This window comes from Coregonus lavaretus, assembly GCF_964263955.1.
Source record: "Coregonus lavaretus genome assembly, chromosome: 8".
Taxonomy (NCBI): Eukaryota; Metazoa; Chordata; class Actinopteri; order Salmoniformes; family Salmonidae; genus Coregonus; species Coregonus lavaretus.
Window position 1 is genome coordinate 11,479,565 of NC_139995.1, and position 16,521 is coordinate 11,496,085.

Below are 16,521 nucleotides of genomic sequence, written 5' to 3' on the forward strand. Positions count from 1 at the left end.
CTGAGTGCAACAGAGCTGCTTTCAATCTTGCATATATTTAATTCAAGTCCATTCATTCATTAATGTGGTTCTGAATTCTACCTTGCATCAGCTTTGGTAAAAATGAACATGGATGAGTCATCAAGTCGGTCAATATTTTGTTCAGAACATGTAGCGACATTCCTATTATTACACAGTCTTATTACACAGTCCGTGTTGAACAGGCATACTAATGTATGCTGGAGAGTGATTTTGACAGATTTGTCAGGAATTTGACAGATTGACAGCAGAGTAGTTTCTAGGATTTGAAGACATTGGGGGCTTAACCCAAAGCCAGTAGGGGGCTCCAGGGGCATCCTCCCCCGGCAAAATAAAAAGGAATTTCAACAGCTAAATGCATGAATTTGGTGCACTTTGAGATTAAACATTGAGAGATTAGATATTTTCAGGTAACTTGCACCTTCCCACCTGACACAGCAGACACTGCCAGTACTAAATTACAGTAGCTACGGTGGGTCTCTATATTCTGGAACACTCTCTACTGTGGAACACATTCAGTACATCTAAAGTGTATTGCCAAAAACCTTCATACCACTCAACAATTTAAAACAGACTCTGACCTGTCCAATGAGCCAAACTGATGAACCCTTTCACACGTACCAACAAACGGGTGTGATCATTCTACAGTGGTCCCTGCAGCGTACGATCAAACCAGTTTGATTAGAATGCTTATTTAGAACGTCCAGTTTTGATTGATGCAACAGTCAGCATTTGAGCTAGCCACATTGTTTTTTACACAGAAACATTTCGCACAAACACAGTCCTTACAAAGTTATGTCCTGAATGTGAGCAGTTTATTTTTGGATGCAATGTTCAGACATTCATAGAAGTAGCGACACATACACAATCATCCAAATCGGAAAATGTAGGCTACATTAGTTCTAGCACTACCTGAGGAAAGATTGACGTAACACAAGATATTTAGAGAACTCTCAGCTGACAGAAACCACAATATGAATTAGGTAATAGCAATTACTATTTATAGTTAATCACATCACGGGTGAGCTCACCATTGATCTAAATAATTGAGTAAAACACTTTCTAGTAATCGAAAGTAATCAGACGATGGGTAGTTTGCGCACGCCGCCATGTTTGGTTTTTTCGCTTCAACCTAAGATCTTTTTTATTTAATTATTTTATTTCACCTTTATTTAACCAGGTAAGCCAGTTGAGAACAAGTTCTCATTTACAACTGCGACCTGGCCAAGATAAAGCAAAGCAGTGCGATAAAAACAACAACACAGAGTTACATATGGGGTAAAACAAAACATAAAGTAAAAAATACAAGAGAAAATATATATACAGTGTGTGCAAATGTAGCAAGTTATGGAGGTAAGGCAATAAATAGGCTATAGTGCAAAATAATTACAATTAGTATTAACACTGGAATGATAGATGTGCAAGAGATGATGTGCAAATAGAGATACTGGGGTGCAAATGAGCAAAATAAATAACAATATGGGGATGAGGTAGTTGGGTGGGCTAATTTCAGATGGGCTGTGTACAGGTGCAGTGATCGGTAAGGTGCTCTGAGAACTGATGCTTAAAGTTAGTGAGGGAGAAAAGAGTCTCCAGCTTCAGAGATTTTTGCAATTCGTTCCAGTCATTGGCAGCAGAGAACTGAAAGGAATGGCGGCCAAAGGAGGTGTTGGCTTTGGGGATGACCAGTGAGATATACCTGCTGGAGCGCATACTATGGGTGGGTGTTGCTATGGTGACCAATGAGCTAAGATAAGGCAGGGATTTGCCTAGCAGTGATTTATAGATGGCCTGGAGCCAGTGGGTTTGGCGACAAATATGTAGTGAGGACCAGCCAACAAGAGCGTACAGGTCACAGTGGTGGGTAGTATATGGGGCTTTGGTGACAAAACGGATGGCACTGTGATAGACTACATCCAATTTGCTGAGTAGAGTGTTGGAGGCTATTTTGTAAATGACATCGCCGAAGTCAAGGATCGGTAGGATGGTCAGTTTTACGAGGGCATGTTTGGTAGAATGAGTGAAGGAGGCTTTGTTGCGAAATAGGAAACCGATTCTAGATTTAACTTTGGATTGGAGATTCTTAATGTGAGTCTGGAAGGAGAGTTTACAGTCTAACCAGACACCTAGGTATTTGTAGTTGTCCACATACTCTAGGTCAGACCCGTCGAGAGTAGTGATTCTAGTCAGGTGGGCGGGTGCCAGCAGCGTTTGATTGAAGAGCGTGCATTTAGTTTTACTAGTGTTAAAGAGCAGTTGGAGGCTACTGAAGGAGTGTTGTATGGCATTGAAGCTTGTTTGGAGATTTGTTAACACAGTGTCCAATGAAGGGCCAGATGTATACAAAATGGTGTCGTCTGCGTAGAGGTGGATCTGAGAGTCACCAGCAGCAAGAGCGACATCATTAATATACATGGAGAAAAGAGTCGGCCCAAGAATTGAACCCTGTGGCACCCCCATAGAGACTCCCATAGGTCCAGACAACAGGCCCTCCGATTTGACACATTGAACTCTATCTGAGACGTAGTTGGTGAACCAGGCGAGGCAGTCATTTGAGAAACCAAGGCTATTTAGTCTGCCAATAAGAATGTGGTGGTTGACAGAGTCGAAAGCCTTGGCCAGGTTGATGAAGACGGCTGCACAGTACTGTATATTATCGATCGCGGTTATAATATTGTTTAGGACCTTGAGCGTGGCTGAGGTGCACCCATGACCAGCTCGGAAACCGGATTGCATAGCGGAGAAGGTACGGTGGGATTAAAAATTGTTGGTGATCTGTTTACTAACTTGGCTTTCAAAAACTTTCGAAAGGCAGGGCAGGATGGATATAGGTCTGTAACAGTTTGGATCTAGAGTGTCACCCCCTTTGAAGAGGGGGATGACCGTGGCAGCTTTCCAATCTCTGGGGATCTCAGACGTCACGAAAGAGAGGTTGAACAGGCTAGTAATAGGGGTTGCGACAATTTCGGCGGCTAGTTTTATAAAGAAAGGGTCCAGATTGTCTAGCCCGGATGATTTGTAGGGGTCCAGATTTTGCAGCTCTTTCAGAACATCAGCTGTCTGAATTTGTGTGAAGGAGAAGCGGTGGGGGCATGAGCAAGTTGCAGCGGAGGGTGCAGAGCTGGTGGCCGGGGTAGTGGTATCCAGGTGGAAAGCATGGCTAGCCGTAGCAAAATGCTTGTTGAAATTCTCGATTATTGTAGATTTATCGGTGGTGATAGTGTTTCCTAGCCTCAGTGCAGTGGGCAGCTGGGAGGAGGTGCTCTTATTCTCCATGGACTTTACAGTGTCCCAAAACATTTTGGAGTTAGTGCTACAGGATGCAAATTTCTGTTTGAAAAAGTTAGCCTTTACTTTCCTAACTGCTTGTGTGTATTGGTTCCTGACTTCCCTGAAAAGTTGCATATCGCGGGGGCTATTTGATGCTAATGCAGTACGCCACAGGATGTTTTTGTGCTGGTCAAGGGCAGTCAAGTCTGAGGAGAACTAGGGGCTATATCTGTTCTTATTTCTTAATTTTTTTAATGGGGCATGTTTATTTAAGATTGAGAGGAAATTACTTTTAAAGAACAACCAGGCATCCTCTACTGACAGAATGAGATCTATATCTATCCAGGATACCAGGGCCAGGTCAATTAGGAAGGCCTGCTCGCTAAAGTGTTTTAGGGAACGTTTGACAGTGATGAGGGGTGGTCGTTTGACCGCGGACCCGTTACGGACGCAGGCAATAAGACAGTGATCGCTGAGATCCTGGTTGAAGACAGCGGAGGTGTATTTAGAGGGTAAGTTAGTCAGGATGATATCTATGAGGGTACCCATGTTTACGGATTTAGGGTTGTACCTGGTAGGTTCGTTGATAATTTGTGTGAGATTGAGGGCATCTAGTTTGGATTGTAGGAGACAATCCATAATAAGAGGAGACAAGATGAGTTTGGTCTGTTTGCAGTATGTATATTGAAGGGGGTGTGTCATCTAGGATCATTCACTTCCCTTCATTCACTTCCGGAAGTTTACTCGAAAGATGAGAGAACCATTCCTTCACCTCAGTATAACATCTTTGGTCTGACAGACGTTTACGTGACACCCAGAATGCATTGTATAATGTCAACAAACATGACGCCACACATAGCTGGCAAATAGCTTAGTATTAGCTCATTATAATCAGTACAACCTTCAAAAAAGTATGTTACACACATCATATGTGTCCATTACAATCTATGCAATAATCGGAATGCATTAGCTGTCACCAGTACTTGAAAACGTGAATAAAACTGTAAATGTCAGCCAGAAAATGTGCCAGTTCGTGCAAGACTGCGCAAATGTCAGCAAACTTGATCTGCGGAAACACTAGGGAAGTGCTTGGACTCTCCTCAAAGAGAGGAGTTTGTCCAGCTCAGTAAAGCCTCAAACATAAATTGTCCACAACACTGAAATGGGCTACTTCTATGTGAATTAATGAGGAGGCGGAACACACCTAAATTCAAACTGCTGTTAGAAAATAAAACTTGTTAGAAAATAATTCGAAATTGACAAGTTGAAACATAGCCTTTAGATAATTAACAGGCAGCGCGTGTTAACTGTCCTGTTGCGTAACAATCACATTTTGGAACACTGAGTGCATTCTGACATCACGTGCATTAAACAACTCATGCTGGGACGACCGTTAGAGATATTTGGAACTCACGTGTGAAAAGGTTAAAAAATCCCACAGTACGTCCTCACCCTCTCTCTCTCACACACGAACGAACACACACACACATGCAGTAATTAGAATCCATAGAGCAGCGTTAAGTGATACAGTCTGCTGTGTGCTCACTCTGCCTCTCTCCATCGCTTTCTCTGTGTCATCTTTTGCTGTCGCTCTTGTCTGCCCTCTTCTGTTGCTGTCTCTTAGTCTTCTATGTTGCTGTCTCATTTGTCTAACTCTCGTCCTGTCCTGGTTGTAAAAAATGTAAACCTATACAATTGTTTTAATAGTAATTTCACAGTCTTTTTCACCTCACCTGCAAATTCTTTGTTAACCTAAAAGTGCAGTGACTGCCATTAAGCAATCAAGGTACTCCCGCCTCTCCTGAATCTCACACATACTTGCAGCTTTCAGTTGCTCTACAACAACTCCATGCTCTACACTACTACTAAAACTCTTCCAAGACACGATTGTAGCTTTGTGTTTTTCTCATGGTCATGGAATGAGTTCAGAGTTCTCTTCTAATTTGTGTACCCGGTGTTGATCAATGTATTCTTATTGTTTCTGCTGTGTTGTCTTCCATATAGTCTACAGGAAAAGCAGAAGGCTGCATTTCTAACCAATCAAGTATTCTAACCAATCAAAGGTTTCAAACCACTTGTGTTGAAAGGCCCTCATTTGCAATCCAAAGTTGTTAAGGGGATACTGGGGTAGCTTAATCTCTATTTCTGATGTAAATTGTTTGTTATAGAAAGGTCCAGACACCTTTTTGTGATTTCATTTGTTTTTGAGAAACTTATCCCAAACAGCAAATAATTTCCTCATCCTCATTGTGTAGTATGGGGGCCCTGACAAAACATGAACAAAGACTCCAAAAACACCCAAATACGTCCTTTTAGAAATGGTAAAGCTCTGTAATGCAGGTCTTTAGATGTTGTACACATTAAATTGTTTCCTTTATTTTGGTAGTTACCTGTATAATGGAGGGATCACTCGAGTCGCAAAAAAATTGAATATAACATTGCAGATAAAGTGTAAATGACACAATTTCATGTGTACAACATCTAAAGACCTGCATCACTATACTGAGAGCTTTGCGTTTCTAAAAGGTGGAATTGATCATACTTGAGATGTTTCTACAACTTGATTGGAGACCACTTGTGGTAAATTCAATTGATTGGACATGATTTGGAAAGGCACAACCTGTCTATATAAGGTCCCACAGTTGAGTGCACGTCACAGCAAAAACCAAGCCATGAGGTTGAAGGAATTGTCCGTAGAGCTCCGAGACAGGATTGTGTCGAGGCACAGATCTGGGGAAGGGTACCAAACATTTTCTGCAGCACTGAAGGTCCCCAAGAACACAGTGGCCTCCATCATTCTTAAATGGAAGAAGTTTGGAACCACCAAGACTCTTCCTAGAGCTGTCCGCCTGGCCAAACTGAGCAATCGGGGGAGAAGGGCCTTGGTCAGGGAGGTGACCAAGAAGTCATTCCTCAGTAAAAGGCACATGACAGCCCACTTGGAGTTTACCAAAAGGCACCTAAAGGACTCTCAGACCATGAGAAACAAGATTCCCTGGTCTGATGAAACCAAGATTGAACTCTTTGGCCTGAATGCCAAGCGTCATGTCTGGAGGAAACTTGGCACCATCCCTAAGGTGAAGCATGGTGGTGGCAGCATCATGCTGTGGGGATGTTTTTCAGCGGCAGGGAATGGGAGACTAGTCAGGATCGAGGTAAAGATGAACGGAGTAAAGTACAGAGAGATTCTTGATGAAAACCTGCTCCAGAGCGCTCAGGACCTCAGACTGGGGCGAAGGTTCACCTTCCAACAGGACAACAACCCTAAGCAAACAGCCAGACAACGCAGGAGTGGCTTCGGGACAAGTCTCTGAATGCCCTTGAGTGGCCGAGCCTTGAACCCAATCGAACATCTCTGGAGAGACTTGAAAATAGCTGTGCAGCCACGTTCCCCATCCAACCTGGCAGAGCTTGAGAGGATCTGTAGAGAAGAATGGGAGAAACTCCCCAAATACAAGTGTGCCAAGCTTGTACCCAAGAAGACTTGAGGCTGTAATCGCTGCCAAAGGTGCTTCAACAAAGTACTGAGTAAAGGGTCCTGAATACTTACAGTACCAGTCAAAAGTTTGGACACACCTACTCATTCAAGGGTTTGTCTTTATTTTGACTATTTTCTACATTGTTGAATAATAGTGAAGACATCACAACTATGAACTAACACATATGGAATCATGTAGTAACCAAAAAAGTTAAACAAATCAAAATATATTTTATATTTGAGATTCTTCAAATAGCCACCCTTTGCCTTGATTTCCACCAGTCTAATGTCCATTGCTCGTGTTTTTTGGCCCAAGCAGGTCTCTTCTTATTGGTGTCCTTTAGTAGTGGTTTCTTTGCAGTAATTCGACCATGAAGACCTGATTCACACAGTCCCCTCTGAACAGTTTTTTTTTTTTTTTTTTTTTTTTTTTTTCACCTTTATTTAACCAGGTAAGCCAGTTGAGAACAGGTTCTCATTTACAACTGCGACCTGGCCAAGATAAAGCAAAGTAGTGCAATAAAAACAACACAGAGTTACATATGGGGTAAAAAACATAAAGTCAGAAATACAACAGAAAATATATATACAGTGTGTGCAAATGTAGCAAGTTATGGAGGTAAGGCAATAAAATAGGCTATAGTGCAGAATAATTACAATAGTATTAACACTGGAATGCTAGATGTGCAAGAGATTATGTGCAAATAGAGATACTGGGGTGCAAAAGAGCAAAATAAATAACAATATAGGGATGAGGTAGTTGGGTGGGCTAATTTCAGATGGGCTGTGTACAGGTGCAGTGATCGGTAAGGTGCTCTGACAACTGATGCTTAAAGTTATTGAGGGAGATAAGAGTCTCCAGCTTCAGAGATTTTTGCAATTCGTTCCAGTCATTGGCAGCAGAGAACTGGAATGGCGGCCAAAGGAGGTGTTGGCTTTGGGAATGACCAGTGAGATATTGTCACGATCGTCTACCAGAGAAGAGGACCAAGGCGCAGCGTTGAATGCGAACATTTTATTAAACTTGAATGATCACACGATCAAAACAACAAAACGAAACGTGCCGTCCCTGGTTACATAAACAAACCAACACGGAACAAGAAACCACAAATAATGAATGCCTAACGGCTACCTAAGTATGACTCCCAATCAGAGACAACGAGCTACAGCCGTCTCTGATTGGGAGCCACCCTGGCCAACATAGAATTACAACAACTAGAACATAAACAAATGAAAACTCACACCCTGGCTCAACATACTAGAGTCCCCAGAGCCAGGGCGTGACAGTACCCCCCCCCTAAAGGCGCGGACTCCGACCGCGCCAACCAAATCCAACAGGGGAGGGACCGGGTGGGCACTCCGCCTCGGCGGCGGATCCGGCTCCGGACATGACCCCCACTCCTTCTCTAACCCCCCAAAATACCCCTGGTCCGGTCTGGCCCTGCTGACCAGAGCTGAACTGAACACTGGTGGAGCGGATTGCTCTAGCTCCGGCGTGACGCAGCACCTGACCGGTGCCGGACCCGCCACCGGTGGAACAGGCACGGGCCGTGCCGGACTGACGACGCACACCACTGGCTTGGTGTGGGGAGCAGGAGCGGACCGAGCCGGGCTGACGTAGCGCACCACTGTCTTGGTGCGGGGAGCTTGGATGGGCCGGACTGGGCTGGCGACGCGCACCACAGACTTGGTGCGGGGAGCTTGGATGGGCCGGACTGGGCTGGTGACGCGCACCACAGACTTGGTGCGGAGAGCAGGAACGGGCCGGACAGGGCTGACGAAACGCACCACAGACTTGGTGTGGGGAGCAGGAATGGGCCGGACTGGGCTGGCGACGCGCACCACAAACTTGGTGCGGAGAGCAGGAACGGGCCGGACAGGGCTGACGAAACGCACCTCAGACTTCGTGTGGAGAGCAGGAACGGGCCGGACAGGGCTGACGAAACGCACCACAGACTTGGTGCGGGGAGCAGGAATGGGCCGGACTGGGCTGGCGATGCGCACCGTAGACTTGGTACGAGTGGCAGGAACAGGCCTGACCGTACTGGGAACACACACCACTGGCCCTACTTGAGGATCAGGAACAGGCCGGACCGGACTGGCAACACACGCCAGTACCTCTCGCCGTGCCTCTACATCTTCCACCCCCTCTTCGACCAGTGGCCCCCGTAACCTGGCGGCCTCCTCTGCCACTCCGCTGGGCCGCTCTGCCGCGGTCTCCTGCTGGCCCGTCGTCCACGGCGTTAGTCTCCCCGTGGACCAGGCCTCCATGTCTCTCTCCAGACTCTCACCCCACTGCTCCAAAGTCCAACCTCTCTCCTCTTCGCTTGGCTTGGCCCAGTCGAGACTCCTACTCCACTGCTCCCAAGTCCATCCTCTCTCTTCTTCACGCTGCTTGGTCCTGTTATGGTGGTTTCTTCTGTCACGATCGTCTACCACCATAACAGGACCAACTTTCAACGCTGCGCCTTGGTCCTCCTCTCTGGTAGACGATCGTGACAGATATACCTGCTGGAGCGCAGACTACGGGTGGGTGCTGCTATGGTGACCAATGAGCTAAGATAAGGCGGGGATTTGCCTAGCAGTGATTTATAGATGGCCTGGAGCCAGTGGGTTTGACGACGAACATGTAGTGAGGACCAGCCAACAAGAGCGTACAGGTCACAGTGGTGGGTAGTGTATGGGGCTTTGGAGACAAAACGGATGGCACTGTGATAGACTACATCCAATTTGCTGAGTAGAGTGTTGGAGGCTATTTTGTAAATGACATCGCCGAAGTCAAGGATCGGTAGGATAGTCAGTTTTACGAGGGCATGTTTGGCAGCATGAGTGAAGGAGGCTTTGTTGCGAAATAGGAAGCCGATTCTAGATTTAACTTTGGATTGGAGATTCTTTATGTGAGTCTGGAAGTTGAGTTTACAGTCTAACCAGACACCTAGGTATTTGTAGTTGTCCACATACTCTAGGTCAGACCCGTCGAGAGTGGTGATTCTAGTCGGGTGGGCGGGTGCCAGCAGCGTTCGATTGAAAAGCATGCATTTAGTTTTACTAGTGTTTAAGAGCAGTTGGAGGCTACTGAAGGATTGTTGTATGGCATTGAAGCTCGTTTGGAGGTTTGTTAACACAGTGTCCAATGAAGGGCCAGATGTATACAAAATGGTGTCGTCTGCGTAGAGGTGGATCTGAGAGTCACCAGCAGTAAGAGCGACATCATTGATATACACGGAGAAAAGTGTCGGCCCAAGAATTGAACCCTGTGGCACCCCCATAGAGACTGCCATAGGTCCAGACAACAGGCCCTCCGATTTGACACTGAACTCTATCTGAGAAGTAGTTGGTGAACCAGGCGAGGCAGTCATTTGAGAAACAAGAAACGATGTTGAGATGTGTCTGCTACTTGAACTCTGTGAAGCATTTATTTGGGCTGCAATTATCCTCTGCAGCAGAGGTAGCTCTGGGTCTTCCATTCCTGTGGCGGTCATCATGAGAGCCAGTTTCATCATAGCACTTGATGGTTTTTGCGACTGCACTTGAAGAAACTTTAAAGTTCTTTGAAATGTTCGTATTGACTGACTTTCATGTCCTAAAGTAATGATGGACTGTCGTTTCTCTTTGCTTATTTGAGCTGTTTTTGCCATAATATGGACTTGGTCTTTTACCAAATAGGGCTATCTTCTGTATACCCACCCCCTTCCTTGTCACAACACAACTGATTGGCTTAAACACATTAAGAAGGGAAGAAATTCCACAAATTAACTTTTAAGAAGGCACACCTGTTAATTGAAATGCATTCCAGGTGACTACCTCATGAAGCTGGTTGAGAGAATGCCAAGAGCGTGCAAAGCTGTTATCAAGGCAAAGGGTGGCTATTTGATGAATCTCAAATATAAAATGTATTTTGATTTGTTTAACACTTTTTATAGTTTTGATGTCTTCACTATTATTCTACAATGTAAAAATAAAGAAAAACCCTTGAATGAGTAGGTGTGTCCAAACTTTTGACTGGTACTGTATGTAAATGTATATTTCAGTTGTTTATTTTTAATATATTTGCAAACATTTCTAAAAACCTGTTTTTGCTTTGTCGTTATGTGGTATTGTGTGTAGATTGAGGTGGAAAAACAATTTAATACATTTTAGAATAAGGCTATAACGTAACAAAATGTAGAAAAAGTGAAGGGGTCTGAATACTTTCCGAATGCACTGTAACTTAAGGTCCTATGTATTTTCAATGTTTGTTCATCTAAATTCTAACCACAAAGCTGGCCATCTTTTCCCCTCTCTTTCTGGCTGCCCTCCCCTCCCCCTTCCCTTCTAAGTTCAAGTTAAAGTTTGTTTATTTGTCATATACACATGATAAACATTGAGTAAAACGTGCAATGAAATGCTTACTTGCAGGTTCACCTCTCGACAATTCAACAACAATAGAAAAAGTAAGTAGCTAAGTGAATAAAAGGAATAATACAAAATAATTTCACCAATTTAATAATTGGCAGTTTTTTACAAATAGTTATATAGCCTATATGGAAATAACAGACATAAGCCAAGCATGTTTACCTGTAGGTTGGAATAGGTTATAAGACCTCTATGATTCATTTTATTTTGTCAATTCTACCTCTTCAATATTGGCCATTTTAAACAGGGTTAAATATCTAGTTGTAGTAAAGTTCAGCTTCAGTCCACAGGGGGGCACTGTGTCACTTGTAGAAGATATGTGCTTCAGTCAGAAAAACGTTCTTTCATCGCTTTGGTCTCAGCTAGCTAGCCAGCCAATAGCTACCGAAGTGGCTAGCCAGCCAAGCTAGCTACAGAAACCAAACCCATCAAATAAACACTTTGTCTAATATCATGACATATCAACATCCTTAGCTTGCCCATTCACTAAATATACTGTTAAATAACTGACTGACACCCAATAGCTTAAGGATGCTGAGCGCTAATGCTAGCTTATTAGCATTAGCCAACCCTTATGCTGAGGGATACTAGCTAGTTAGCTACCATCAAACCCTGTACAAATATGTGGCTAACTCTGCTGCTAATGCTGCATTTTGACTAATTGCCTTTCATGCAACTTTTTTCAAATCATCCTTAGAGTCGCATCATGCAGCCTTAGAATGTATTAAAAATACAAACGTTGGACTATATGTTTTGATCACAACTAAAGTTGCATAAATAACTCTAAATGAAGCATATAGGAAGACTTGTTTCTTTGTTAACCACTCAACACAGAATAGACGTATGTGTGCACTACCTCAGAAATATTTTGGAGAAAACACCCTTTCTATTTTATTCAGCTATATTCAATTGTATTCTTCATACTATAAAATAATATAAAATAATGCCACGGAATTCTAAGCAAATCTATTCTGCTAAATGAACTAGTGTAGCCCACAGCCATATGACATAGCCAGATCAGGGCCTAACATACTGTAAGGACAAGGAGTATGCTATTCTGTTCTTCTGAAATAGACTACATTTTCTTCATATCATGTTTTTTTTGACTTGTCTAAAATTCATAATGGATTTATTGTGATGGTTTAGGCTATGGATTTATTAGACGTTTTTAAATGTAGATGTTCCGAAGGTCTGCATCAGTGGCTTGTAGGCTATGCGTGGAAGCCAGGAGATGCTAAATGTGTTTATGTTAATTAACAGTCAACTACCGTGATACCGGCAGTTATTTGCTTGGCAATCACCGCCTGACAAAATTTAAAGACCGCCACATTTCTAGCCCGGCCCATGAAAAACAGCCCCAGACCATTATTCCTCCTCCACCAAACTTTACAGTTGGCACTATGCATTGGGACAGGTAGCGTTCTCCTGGCATCCGCCAAACCCAGATTTGTCCGTCGGACTGCCAGATGGTGAAGCGTGATTCATCACTCCAGAGAACACTTTTCCACTGCTCCAGAGTCCAATGGCGGTGAGCTTTACACCACTCCAGCCGACGCTTGGCATTGCGCATGGTGATCTTAGGCTTGTGTGGCTGCTTGGCCATGGAAACTCATTTCATGAAGCTCCCAGCGAACAGTTCTTGGGGTTTATGGAGATTGCATGGCTGTGTGCTCGATTTTATACACCTGTCAGCAATGGGTGTGGCTGAAATAGCTGAATCCACTAATTTTGAAGGGGTGTCCACATACTTTTGTATATATAGTGTATGTTTGGCTTCATTGTCTTAGTAGTGCCATTAGATTGTTGACCAGTAGGCTATTCCAACATGCACAGTGTGGCCACTAACTCTCTGAATCCCATGTTATCTGGGTCATATCACAATTAGTTTGTACTATCCTCCTGTTTGATCTCAATACCACCCTCCTGCTAGCACTCAAAACCCCAAATTTAACCATCAGTAATGTATTCTGGTCCCAGGGAAGATGACATCATGGCCGAAAAATGTAATCAATGCATTGAGGAGTATGTTCTGGACAAAAACAGTAGCCTACCATGGGTAACCTTCTTGTTATTGCTGATTCTTATCCCAACCTCAAATCTGTTGGTGCAAAATGCCTCACTCCTTCCAAATGCAGCTGGAAGAACAACAGCACGCTCACTTATAGTGATTCTGAGTATTTTGCAATATGATCTCTACATACAAGGAGACTCCAAAACAAAACAAAGTACTGTATCTACGATACCACACATTCCTTCCAATCACAGTGCTGTAAACAAAACATCCAATGTTTTCACCTCTGCTGAACATGCCTATTTGCATGATGATCTACATTGGAACCCTCCAAGGTGCTCAAAACAAAGCCAAAGAAAATATGGAAATATGGAGTAAATTGCTGCCCAGGGTCCTGAGTCGCATAGGTTCCCGGTTTGCAGAGGGAACCACACTGGAGTCGTATGTCCTGTGTTGTCCCACACTGAAGTCTTCTGTCTTGTGATGTTCCACACCGGAGTCTTATGTCCTGTGATGGGCGTAAAGATATTACAGTAACATCTGCTGACAAAGCTTGACTGTACAGTACCTCTTTGGTCATCTTGGCCAACGTTCTGACAGAAATACTGTGTGCCTGAATACAGAAACCCTCAATTTGCACACCATCTCGCTCACTGAAAATGGGCCAACGTTGTAAGACCTACATTTGGGGGAGCTGCCAGGAAACTAAAAAGCCTATGGCACAAAAAGGATAATACAGGGCATGAATTTTTCAGGCTTCAGAGAAAAATTCCAGTGTTGCTCTCTGCCCTCTTTTTGGAATATATGAGACTAGTTCATATAGAAAATATAATTTTTTCCTTCCCTGATGTATCATTATACAGTAATAATAGGTCAATAAAACCGATACAAAAGCCTATAGTGGAATGGCAGAGTGGATTCACAACTCTGGTTAAAGATGAGCATGACACTACGCGCGTGTGTCTGAGTGCCCCATCGCGCGTGTCTGAGTGCCCCATCGCGCGTGTCTGAGTGCCCCATCGCGCGTGTCTGAGTGCCCCATCGCGCGTGTGTCTGAGTGCGCCATTGCGCGCATGTTGATTTTGTCCGTCCACACCAGACGCGATCAGGACACGCAGGTTGAAATATCAAACGAACTCTGAACCAACTATATTAATTTGTGGACAGGTCGAATCACATTAAACATTCATGGACATTTAGCTAGCTAGCTTGCTGTTGCTAGCTAATTTGTCCTGGGATATAAGCATTGGGTTGTTATTTTAGCTGAAATGCACACGGTCCTTTTTTTCCTGGATCTTTGTAGAATTTTATGCATGGACATTTTGAGTCACACAAATCATGTGATCTCTACTCTGACAATTAAGCCACAGATAAAAGGGTAAACTTAGTTTGTTTCTAGTAATCTCTCCTCCTTCAGTCTTCTTCTTCTTCTTTGGACTTTATATGGCGGTTGGAAACCAACTTTACGGTGCATTACCACCACCAACTGGACTGGAGTGTGGACCTCAGTTCAGCTTTCAATCACCCACGTGGCTATATGCTCCTAAAAACCAATGAGGAGATGGGAAAGGCGGGACTTGCAGCGCGTCATGCGTCAAAAATACCAAGTTCTATTTTAGCGCTTGGACAGTGGTGGAAAAAGTACCCAATTGTCATACTTGAGTAAAAGTATAGATACCTTAATAGAAAGTTACTCAAGTAAAAGTGTAAGTCACCCAGTAAAAAACTACTTAAGTAGTACTTTAAAAGTATTTTTTACACCACCACGCTCATCTTTACACCACTGCGCCTGACTACGCAGATGCTCGTTAACGCATGCGAGCAGTTTGGATGAAATGATTAAATAACGTGTATGTGCACGAGCGGTGTGGTCAACATGTGAAAGACAGTAGCCTATAAGGGTCTTTCTATAAATAATGGGGCCAATGTGTGACATTGGGATCAACATTTCAAAATGGTTTGAAACTAAAATAAAAATGATTTTCATGCAGTTCCACATGTGTACTTAGAGGAATGAATGTTAATATATGCAAATTGCCCATAACTCCACCTATACAACAACATAGGCCTAGGACTATACATTCTTTAAGCAGGCTTCATACAGACATTGGCAAGTCAAATTCAAGGACTTTCAGGGACTTTTTCAAGCACTTATTGTAATTTTGAAGGACCTCAATGTTATCAATGATATAATTCATATAATTGTACATATAGAGCCTAATATAGAACCCCTCCCCCAAAAAAAGCATGCAAAAAAAGTGTCAAAAAAAGTAAGCCATTACCACGTTTTTTAGGCTTGCAAATGCATTGATATTCAAATTATTATTACATTCTAAAATATGGGAGAATAATGTGGACATTTCCTGACTAAATAGATAGCATGCATGGAGATTTTTCTGTAGCCAATGTGGGCAACTCAGGCACACATAATAAAGCCATGAATAGTGGTAACATTATTTGAATCTCACCGTCACTGTTTTTATAATGAGAAAATGACCAAAAACCAGGTTCCTTTTTTAATGGAAGGATTTGTATGGAAAGCCAAGTTGAAGCCAACATTAGATGTTGTCGTCCTCATAATAACCACGTGGTTTTACCACAACAGAGTATCGCAACACCCTTCAATTGAAGCGGCGGGAAACAAACGAAAGTGGCCACATCTTTCACAAAAACGGATCAAAAATGTTATCACGGATCACTTTAAGGGAGCAGGCAAACTTATAAATTGGCTACAATAATTAGAAGGACTTTTCAATCACCAAATTGAGGAAATGTCTGATTTTCAAGGTAGGCCTCTTCCAGTACTTGCATTTCTGAGCTCAAAATTCAAATTCAAGGAAGCTACTTCAAGCCTCTTGTATTGTAATTTTATTTATTTATCATGTTATTTCATTACCAGATCATATTGTGAATAAGGCCACTAGGCTATGTAATTCTTTGTAATTATATCCAGAATAATTAATAGGAATAGCGTTGGGTGTTGCGCAATAGTCTATCCTACACAATTGCACACAGTAGACTCGGTGTCCAATCCAAGGCACAAAAACATGAGTACATTACCTTGATGCTTTCTCTGTTAAATCTAACGAGACCCTGCTGAAAATCAAGCAGACAACAACAGATGATCAACCTCAATTCGCTAGGGATATTAGATCCAACATGGAGCCAGGCACAACGGTCTTCACCGGCGTAACGAATGAGACACCAAAATATTCTGGACATTCCACACAAACACATTTTTTCCAGCACTTGGGCTGTTCACAACAGCTGTTCGTCACTTGACTGTCATTATCGGAAAATTCCTTCCTGGATCAGATGATGATGTGTGAAAATATCACAGACACCAAAT

General features: G+C 43.2%; 1 protein-coding gene across 1 annotated transcript in view; it reads left to right on the plus strand.

Moving 5' to 3' along the window:
- LOC311133830 (guanine nucleotide-binding protein G(i) subunit alpha-2-like) overlaps positions 1–16,521 on the plus strand; it is a 209,008-nt gene that overhangs the window by 502 nt on the left and 191,985 nt on the right. The window lies entirely within an intron of this gene.